Source organism: Chiloscyllium plagiosum, chromosome 35 (assembly GCF_004010195.1).
Source record: "Chiloscyllium plagiosum isolate BGI_BamShark_2017 chromosome 35, ASM401019v2, whole genome shotgun sequence".
In the NCBI taxonomy this organism is placed as follows: Eukaryota; Metazoa; Chordata; class Chondrichthyes; order Orectolobiformes; family Hemiscylliidae; genus Chiloscyllium; species Chiloscyllium plagiosum.
This window is the reverse complement of record NC_057744.1, coordinates 42,064,436-42,074,520: the sequence shown is the minus strand read 5'-3', so window position 1 is coordinate 42,074,520 and position 10,085 is coordinate 42,064,436. Positions and strand designations below refer to the sequence as shown.

General features: G+C 46.7%; 1 long non-coding RNA gene across 1 annotated transcript in view; it reads left to right on the top strand.

The window, feature by feature from the left end:
* Nucleotides 1–242: 242 nt before the first annotated feature.
* The window catches only part of LOC122540780, a 28,126-nt gene continuing 18,283 nt past the window's right edge, over nt 243–10,085 (top strand). Inside the window, exons 1-2 of the long non-coding RNA XR_006309407.1 lie at nt 243–356; nt 1,580–1,665. This is a non-coding gene — a long non-coding RNA (uncharacterized LOC122540780). The remainder of the gene's footprint in view (nt 357–1,579; nt 1,666–10,085) is intronic.

The following is a 10,085-nucleotide window of genomic DNA, read 5'->3' as shown; positions in this document are numbered from 1 at the left end:
GAGGTGGGGGGAGGGGTGATTAGGAAACTGGTTGATGTTGATGTTGTGTGGCTGGAGGGTCCCAAAGAGGGACTTCCACCAGGCATCGGGTGGCTTGGATCTGGCGTTGGAGGCAGCCCAGCACTTGCATGTCCTTGACGGAGTGGGAGGGGGAATTGAAGTGGTCGGCCTCAGGACTGGTTGGTTGGTGCGTATTGTCCCAGAGATGTTCTCTGAAATGTTCCGCAGGTTGGCGTCTTGTCTCCCCAAGGTAGAGGAGACCACATCGAGAACAACGGACACAGTAGATACCATGTATGGACGGTGCAGGAAATACTCTGTTGGATGTGGAAGGATCCTTTGGCGCCTGAGATGAGGTGAGAGGGGAGGTGTGGGCACAGGTTTTACACTTCCCGCAGTGGCAGGGTAGGTGCCGGGAGGGGAGGGAGGGTTGGTGGGGGGCATGGACCTAATGAGGGAGTTGCGGAGGGAATCATCTGTGTAGAATGCAGACAAGAGTTGGGAGGGAAATATATGGTGGTGGGGTCTGACTGTAGGTGGCGGAAATGGTGGAGGGAGGATGATGTGTTGGAGATTGGTGGGCTGGAAGGTGAGGATCGGGGGGCGTTCTATCCTTGTTGCAGTTGGAGGGGTGGGTTTCAAGGGCGGAGGTGCAGAAAGCTCACGGCATGGTTGATCACGTGCAAGGGGAAATTGCAGTCCCTGAAATAGGAGGCCATTCGGGGTGTCCTGGAGTGGAATTGCTCCTCCTCGGAGGGAGCAGATATGGTGGAGGCGGAGGAATTGGGAGTAAGGAATCATGTTTTTACAGGAGGGGCTGGGTGGGAAGAGGTGTAGTCCAGGTAGTTGTAGGAGTCGGTGGGTTTGAAATAGGTATCTGTATTGAGTCGGCCATTGAGATGGAGACAGAGAGGTCCTGGAAGGGGGGGAGGTGTCTGAGATGGTCCAGGTGAATTTAAGGTCGGGTTGAAAGGTATTGGTGAAGTTGATGGACTGTTCAACCTCCTCGTGTGAGCACGAGGTCGTACTGATACAGTCATCGATGTAGCGGAGGAAAAGGTGGGGAATGGTGCTGATATAACTCCGGAAGATGGACTGTTCCACATACTCGACAAAGAGACAGGCAGAGCTGGGCCTCATGCGGGTCCCACAGCTACCCCTTTGGTCTGAAGGAAGTGGGAGGAACGAAGGAGAAGTTGTTGAGGGTGAGGACCAGTTCCATCAATCAATTGAGCGTGTTGGTTGAAGGGTACTGGAGGTCGATGAAGAAATGGAGGGCTTGGAGGCCTTTGCTGTGGTAGATGGATATGTATAGGGATTGGATGTCCATGGTGAAGGGCTTTTCCCAAAACATCAACTCTCCTGCTCCTCGAATGCTGCCTGACCTGCTGTGCTTTTCCAGCACCACACTTTTTGACTCTGATCTCCAGCATCTGCAGTCCTCACTTTTTCCCAAGTATTTATCCCTAGGCTGTCGAATCTACACCTTTTTTGTGTTTATTTTACAACCTAGCATGTGTAAAAGGTTAAGTAATTCACCCAGGCATTGAATGTATTCCTCCTTTGTTTCGGTTTGTAGGAGTAGGTCATCTACATATTGGATAAGGCAGTCAAGCCGGGAAAACGTCTCACATCCGTTTGCTAACCGTCTATGAAAAATTGAGGGTAAGTTATGGAACCCGTGCAGCAGCAAGTCCAGGTGTACTGCTGTTCCAGGGACGTAAATGTGAATTTGTATTGACAGGACTGATTTAAGGGTAGGGACATAAACTGTCAAGTATTTCGCTTGTGGGGCTTGCTTCATTATTATAGCTGGGCTAGTGGCTACTGTTGATGCAGTGAGCAGTGTGACTTTATTAAGCTTCCGATAGTCAATGGTTAAACGCCATGACCAGCCAAACTGGAGTATTATTAGTGGAGGCTACAGGTCACCGCACTTCTTGCTCTAAAGGACCTTCAGTCACCTTGGTTACCTCTCCCTCTGCCTGTCTGGGGAAACCGTATTATCTTTGAGGTTTCGAGTCTGGCCCCTTGATTATCCGCTCTCCTGGGATACAGTCATGTTTGTGCTGGGCGAATACCTCCTTGTGTTTGACAATCACCCATCTCATAGGCAGATCCTTGGTCATTGTTAGGGCATTGAACCAAAACTCCCCCATTGTGCTGATTCGATTAGCATAACTTCCTGTTGAAATGATGGGTGAGGCATTGCTAAGCTGAGACATCTGCCATATGCAAGAATTTACAGGATCAACAGCAAGCTTACGCTCAGTCATGTAATCGGCCTGAAGGATGTGTTAGATTAGAGTACTTACAGTGTGGAAACAGGTCCTTCGGCCCAACAAGTCCACACTGACCCGCCGAAGCGCAACCCACCCAGACCCATTCCCCTATATTTACCCCTTCACCTAACACTATGGGCAATTTAGTATGGCCAATTCACCTAACCTGCACACCTTTGGACTGTGGGAGGAAACCGGAGCACCCGGAGGAAACCCACACAGACACGGGGCGAATGTGCAAACTCCACACAGAGAGTCTCCTGAGGCGGGAATTGAACCCAGATCCCTGGCGTTGTGAGGCAGTAGTGCTCACCACTGTGCCACCGTGCCGCCCAAAGTCAACTACACCTGGTATTCCCAGGTGGTCTCCCGTCCAAGTACTAACTAGGCCTGAGTCTGCTTAGCTTCCGAAATCAAACCAGATCGGGCGTTTTCAGACTGCGGCTTGGGGCAGGTCGACTGTGATAGCAGGGTGGTGGCATGTAATGCCTCCGAGTTTAAATCCTATAGGTTCAGTAATGTATTCCTCATGTATATGGCCAGTAAATCTGCTTAAAGCAATAGTCCCTGGGATCTGCCAGGCTGGATTATTAAATCTCAAGGTGATCAGGGTTGTGTGGGAACCTCTGGTATCCCAAAGAAATTCTGTGGGGTGACCTCCTACCTTGCCATTGACTAGTGCTCTACCTACAGTATCCCATTTTGTGTTGCAGACCCACACTGAGGAGCAGAAGCCTGATATTGTAATACGGATGCCTTGTGGGTTGGAGGTAGGGGGTACATTGGTTGGCTAGTATCCACAGCATGGACCGGTCCCTACCGAGTGGAGCCTTCTAACAGGAATTAGTGACGCCCCTCTATCATCCCTTGGTCCCACTGTAGTCGGTGGTCACTGTGGCTATGAGTCCAATCATGCCTGGGTTCCACATTATTGAGCATAGTGCCCTGTGTGCCAGCAGTAGTGGTACCGTGCTGGCTGCCCCCCACCCCCCATCTCTTCCCCCCCCAGCTGTGTATGGAGGAGCTGGGTTCTTTTGATAAGAATTGCCTCCTCTTCTGTCATTCCTCCACACTAGACCTTGGCTGGATGTTCGGAAAGGAAGCATTTTCTCTTCTTTCTCTGTTTGTGGATCAGACTGAGGGTATGGCTTTCACTATGTTCCGGTCCTAATCTCACCAGGTCTGTACTGACATTTGGTGTTTTACCTTACCTATCCCACCAAGAATCTGCCTCCCACCACACACACACACACGTACACAGACAAAGAAACAGCCATTTGCGTGATCAAGAGTAAACATCTGTTGGCTTTATTCTTTAAAGAACATTCCCATGTAGACCTTTCTATTCCCTTTGATTTGCTTGAATTCCTGGCCGTCACGTGGGACTTTGTTTTCTTAATTCAGGCTCAAACAAAATTTTAGGGAATATTAGGTTCTGTGGGGTTTAATTTCAGAGCAACAAAGTCACTTCTTATCAGGTCCCACTAGAGTCTCCAATTTGTTGTGCCTGGCACCGTCTGATCTTATTCTTCTGGCGGTCCCAGCATCGAGTTCTCATCTCGGTTGGTGGTCACAAGTCTCCACTCCCGAGGGTGGTGTTGCAGTGATTCTTATACTTGGAAGCTTTCACGCCCCTTTGGGTGAGTCTTTGATTCCTACCAATGGATTGATCAGGTCTTGATCACCCTGAGTGATAGGGCCAGTGGGGTGGTCCTTGTGCCTCCATTTCTGAAGGCTAGGGGCACGTAGGTCAGGTAGCCTTTCCCAAATAAGGCTCATTCAGGTGCCCTTTTGTTCTGGAAAACAACTTAATGTTTTCTATTGTCCTGGGAATGAGCTGGGTCAATTGTATATTGTGCTGCAGGCTGTTTGGCTCCATAGCTTATTTATTTAGTTGGTTTTAGCACAGGTACTTCTGTCCAGTGCTTGGTTCAATTTCCCAGCATGCTTTATTAATTGTCCGGTTTTCGTAAATCCGCCATTTTGAGCAGACCATCCGGCCACAGTTTGAAAAACTGTTCCTCAGGCAAAAACCTCATCCTTACCTCTGCAAGTGAATGCAGGAGGAATAAATAAGTTATAAGTAATAAGTTAAGTAAGTAAGAATTAGTACATTTGCAGATGACACCAAAATTGGTGTTGTAGTGGACGGTGAGGAAGGTTATCTCAAGAGTAGAACGGGACCTTGATCGGATGGGCAATGAGTTGAGGAGTGGCAGGTGAAGTCTCATTTAGATAAATGCTAGGTGTTGACTTTCTGTAAGGCAAACCAGGGCAGGACTTATACATAATGGTAGGGTCCAAAGGAGTGTTGCTGAACAAAGAGATCTTGGCAGGGGGGGAGGGAGCGGTGGGGCAGGTTCATAGTTCCTTGAGGGTAGAGTCACAGGTAGACAGTTAGGAAAGAAGATGTTTGGTACACTTGCCTTTATTGGTCAGTGCATTGAGTAGAGGAGTGAAAATGTTGCTCCTCAGGTTCCTCTTAAATCTATGGTCCTCTAATTTTGGACTCCCCTACTCTCGGGCAAAGATCTTGACTATTCACCCTATCCATGCCCCTCATGATTTTATAAACCTCTATAAGGACACCCCTCAGCCTCCCACTCTCCAGACCAGAAAAAATAGCCCCGGCCTATTCAGCCTCTCCCTACAGCTCCCTACAACCTTCTCGACATCCTTGTAAATCTTTTCTGAACCCTTTCAAGATTAACAACGTTCTGCCTATAGCAGGGAGACCAGAACTGAATGCAGTATTCCAAACCTGGCCTAACCAATGTCCTGTATAGCCGCAACATGGCCTCCCAACCCCTAGTCTCAATGCTCTGACCAATAAAAGAAAAAAACCCGAACCATTAAGTGTATATATCCTGCCCTGATTTGCCTTTCCAAAATGCAGCACTTCACATTTATCAAAATTAAACTCTATCTGCTACTCCTTGGCCCATCTGATCAAGGTCCTGTTGTAATCTGAGGTAACCTTCTCTGCTGTCCACTACACCACCAATTTTGGTGTCATCTGCAAACTTACTAACTGTACCTCCTATGTTCACATCTAGATCATTTATATAAATGACGAAAAGCAGTGGACCCAGCACGGATCTCTGTGGCATACCACAGGTCACAGGCCTCCAGTCTGAAAAGCAATCCTCCACCACCACCCTCTGTTTCCTACCTTCTTGTCAATTTTGTATCCAAATGGCTAGTTCTCCCTGTATTCCATGTGATCTAATCTTGTTAACTAATCTACGATATGGAATGTTGAATGCCTTCCTGAAGTCCATATAGACAATGTTCAGCGTTCATCAATCCTTGCCATTTCTTCAAAAAACTTCAAAAATACATGCAACTACATGCAAATCCTATCCCTCAGAATATCCTCCAACAACTTGTCCACCACCAATATCAGGCTCATGGTCTATAGTTCCCTGGCTTTTATTTACCACCAATCTTAAATAGTGGCACCACATCAGCCAACCTCCAGTCTTCTGGCACCTCCCCCGTGACTATCAATGATGCAACTATCTCATCAAGGGGCCCAGTAATCACTTCACTAACTTCCTACAAAGTTCTAAGGTACACCTGATCTGGTACTGGGGATTTATCACCTTTATGCATTTTCAGACATCCAGCACCTCCTCCTCTGTACTTTGGATATTTGTGGGCGGCACGGTGGCACAGTGGTTAGCACTGCTGCCTCGCAGCGCCAGAGACCCGGGTTCAATTCCCGACTCAGGCGACTGACTGTGTGGAGTTTGCACGTTCTCCCCGTGTCTGCGTGGGTTTCCTCCGGGGGCTCCGGTTTCCTCCCACAGTCCAAAGATCTGCAAGTCAGGTGAATTGGCCATGCTAAATTGCCCGTAGTGTTAGGTAAAGGGGTAAATGTAGCGGTATGGGTGGGTTACGCTTTGGCGGGTCGGTGTGGACTTGTTGGGCCGAAGGGCCTGTTTCCACACTGTAAGTAATCTAATCTAATCACTATTTATTTCCCCAAATTCTCTAGCTTCCATATCCTTCTTCACAGTAAACACTGATGCAAAATACTTGTTTAGTATCTCCCACATTTCCTGTGGTTGCCCACATTGGTGGCCTTGCTGATCTTTGAGGGGGCTCTATTCTCTCCCTAGTTACTCTTTTCTCCCTAATGTATTTGTAGAAACCCTTTGGATTCTCCATAACCCTATTCGCCAAAGCTATGTCATGCCCCTTTTTGCCCTCCTGATTTCCCCTTAAGTATACTCCTACTGCCCTTCTACTCCTTTGAGCTTTCACTCGATCCCTGCTGTCTAACCTGACATATGCTTCCTCCTTTATCTTGACCAGAACCTCAATTTCAGTCATCCAGCATTATCTACACCTACCCGTCTTCCCCTTCACCCTATCAGGGACATACTGTCTCTGGACTCGTCATCTCATCTTTGAAGGCTTCCCACTTTCCATTTGTCCCTTTACCTGCAAATATCTGCCTTCAAGCAACTTTTGAAAGCTCTTGCCAAATCATTTTAGAATACTACATTCAATTCTGGTTTCCCTAATTAGATTAGATTACTTACAGTGTGGAAACAGGCCCTTTGGCCCAACAAGTCCACACCGACCTGCCAAAGCGCAACCCACCCAGACCCATTTCCCTACATTTACCCTTTCACCTAACACTACGGGCAATTCAGCATGGCCAATTCACCTAACCTGCACATTTTTGGACTGTGGGAGGAAACCGGAGAACCCGGAGGAAACCCACGCAGACACGGGGAGAATGTGCAAACTCCATACAGTCAGTCGCCTGAGGTGGGAGTTGAACCCGGGTCTCTGACACTGTGAGGCAGCAGTGCTAACCACTGTGCCACCATGCCAACCCCAAATATAGAAAAGATATTGTTAAATTGAGAGGATGCAGAAAAGATTTGCAAGGATGTTGCCAGGATTGGAGGGTTTGAGCTACAGGGAGATACTGAGTAGGCTGGGACTGTTTTCCCTGGAGTGTCAGAGGCTGACGGGTGACCTTATGTAGGTTTATAAAATCATGAGGGGCATGGATGGGATGAATAGCCGAGGTCTTATTCCCATTGTAGAGGAGTCCAAAACTAGAAAGCACAGGTTTAAGGTGAGATCGGAAAGATGTAAGGGGCAACTTTTTCATGGTTTTATGGAATGAGCTGCCAGAGGAAGTGGTGGAGGCTGGTACAATCACAGTCTTTAAAAGGCATCTGAATGGATATATGAATAGGAAGCATTGAGGGATGGACCAAACGCTGGCACATGGGACTAAATCAGTTTAGGATATCTGGTCGGCATGGATAAAGTTGTGTGTTGTACATCTCAATGATTCTGTTATACCTAACACTATGGGCAATTCAGCATGGCCAATTCACCTAACCTGCACATTTTTCATTAACGTAAACTTAAGCAAAGCAGCTCTGCCCTATCCTAATTCCCATTCATACATCAGCCTATGCTCGCTGACCTAGTGGAAACATTGCCTCAATTTTAAAATGTTCATCCTTTGCATTGCAGCTCTCTGTCTCTGTTTTCTCCCTCAGCTGTACAACCCTCCAAGATCTCTATGCTTATCTCTCTGGCTTACCTACTCTCATAATTTTAGTCATGCCACCCTTGGTGGCTGTCCCTCCAGTTGCTGAGTCACAAAGGTCAGGAACAAGATGTGAAACTCCCACCCAAAACCTGCTTCAATCATTGCTCAGACCCCAGCTGGACCTAGTGGCCAGTTCTGGCCATTAAGCTTCAGGAAGACCCTGAGCAAAGGGTCCACAGGAGCTTCACCAGGATAGTATTAGGCATGAGAGTCTTCGGTTTTGTGAGAATCAGAAAAACTGATATTGTTCTCACAGAGAAAGTGAATGAGAGGTTCTGAGTGATGAAAGGTAAATAGGCACTAACTGTTACCAGTGTTATAAAGGTCTTTCACTGTGTCTCCTGGTTACAGTATTTGCAAATAGAACCAGAGGCAAGTTCAATGTTTTTCCCTATTGCTGCGAGTTATTATAGGCAAAAATACAAGGCCTGAAAGGAAAGATTCATTAAAAGCTTTGAAAAAAAAGTTTAGGTAAAATACCTGAAGGGGAAAAAAATGGTGGAAAGCAGTAGTGCAGATCACTGCTGCATCATCCTGTGATGCTATGTCACTCAGGGTAATGTTATTTCAGCACAAAGTCAAACCTGGGATTAATACCCATGCACACACATATACACCGCCCCCCCCACCTCCCAAACCTGCCAACCCATGGGACATTACCACAGAGGCTATCATTGCCAGGGTAATGGCAATACGGGGATTTCATCCCACAGGAGTCTTTGAGGAAGGGTCACCCCCAAGGAACTTCTACCTCTGCCTTAGAGTCTTTGAAGATTTCTGTCTCCACAACCATTTGAGATAGCGTTCCAAAGATTCAATCCTGTCAGAACATTTCAACTCTTAAGTAAGCTTATTTTCAAACTGCGACCTTTAGTGCTACATTTGCCAAGAAACAACATTGATTCCACATCCCCTCCTGTCAACACCCCTCAGAATTTTACATTTTTCAATAAAGTTCATGGTTTGACTGGATGCCATTAAGTATTATTGCCTGATGACATCTGAAAGATGTCTACATTGGGTGATTTCCCCTGAATTAGTCCCTTGATAGAACATGGATCAATAAACTGTGATTTTGCTCTTAGTTCCCAAATCTGCTTGAAAGGTTTCTTTAAATCACATTTGTGCTTTACCTTTGGTATCAGTCCCATGAAAAATAAAATTGGTTGTGTATTTTGATGGTAATCATTCCACAATCTACTATTGTTGGTGTGAATCTAAAAGCCATACTATTGCCTTTATTCTGCAGCACACACTAGTATCCAGCCAAATGAGCTCACCCAATCCTTGTTCATTACCATAAAGAACAACTACTTCCTCCTGTTAGGCAGTCTGGCTATGCTAAATTGGTCAATGTCCAGGGATTTGCAAGCTAGGTGAATTAGCAATGGGAAATGTAGGGTTACAGGGATAGAGTAAGAGGAAAGGATGCCCTTCAGAGGGTCAGGGTGGCCTCAGTGGGTCAAATGTCCACACTGATGTTCTAATCCTATGGGAGTCCTGTGGGAGATGATGCTCAACCAAAGGCCCACTGGATAGTGTTAATACATAAATGAAATCTCATTCAAACAATGCCTAAACCTTTTTTAAAAGTAATAGTTAAGATCATAAGATATGAGTAGAAATTAGGCCATTCAGCCCATTGAGTCTGCTCCACCATTTAATCATGGCTGATAAGTTTCTCAACCCCATTCTCGCTTCCTCCCTGTAACCCTTGATCTCTTTGACAAGCAAGAACCTATGTATCTAAGTCTTAAGTATGCTCATTGACCTGGCCTCCACAGCCTTTTGTGGCAGTGATTCACCACTCTTTGGCTGAAGAAGTTTCTCCTTATCTCCATTCTAAAGGGTCTTCCCTTCATTCCAAGTCTGCGCCCTTGGGTCTTAGTCTCTCCTACCAGTGGAAGCATCTTCCAAACATCCACTCTGTCCAGACCATTCAGTATTCTGTATGTTTCAATTAGATCCCTCCCCCTGTCTGCGTGGGTTTCCTCCAGGTGCTCCAGTTTTCTCCTGTAATCCAAAGATGTGCAGACCAGGTGAACTGGCCATGCTAAATTGCCCGTAGTGTTCAGGGATGTGTAGGTCAGGTGCATTAATCAAGGTTAAATATAGGGGAAATGGGTCTGGGTGGGATACTCTTCAGAGGGTCAGTGTGGACTTGCTGGGCCCAAGGGCCTGTTTCCAAACTGTAGGGATTCTCTGATTCTACTCCC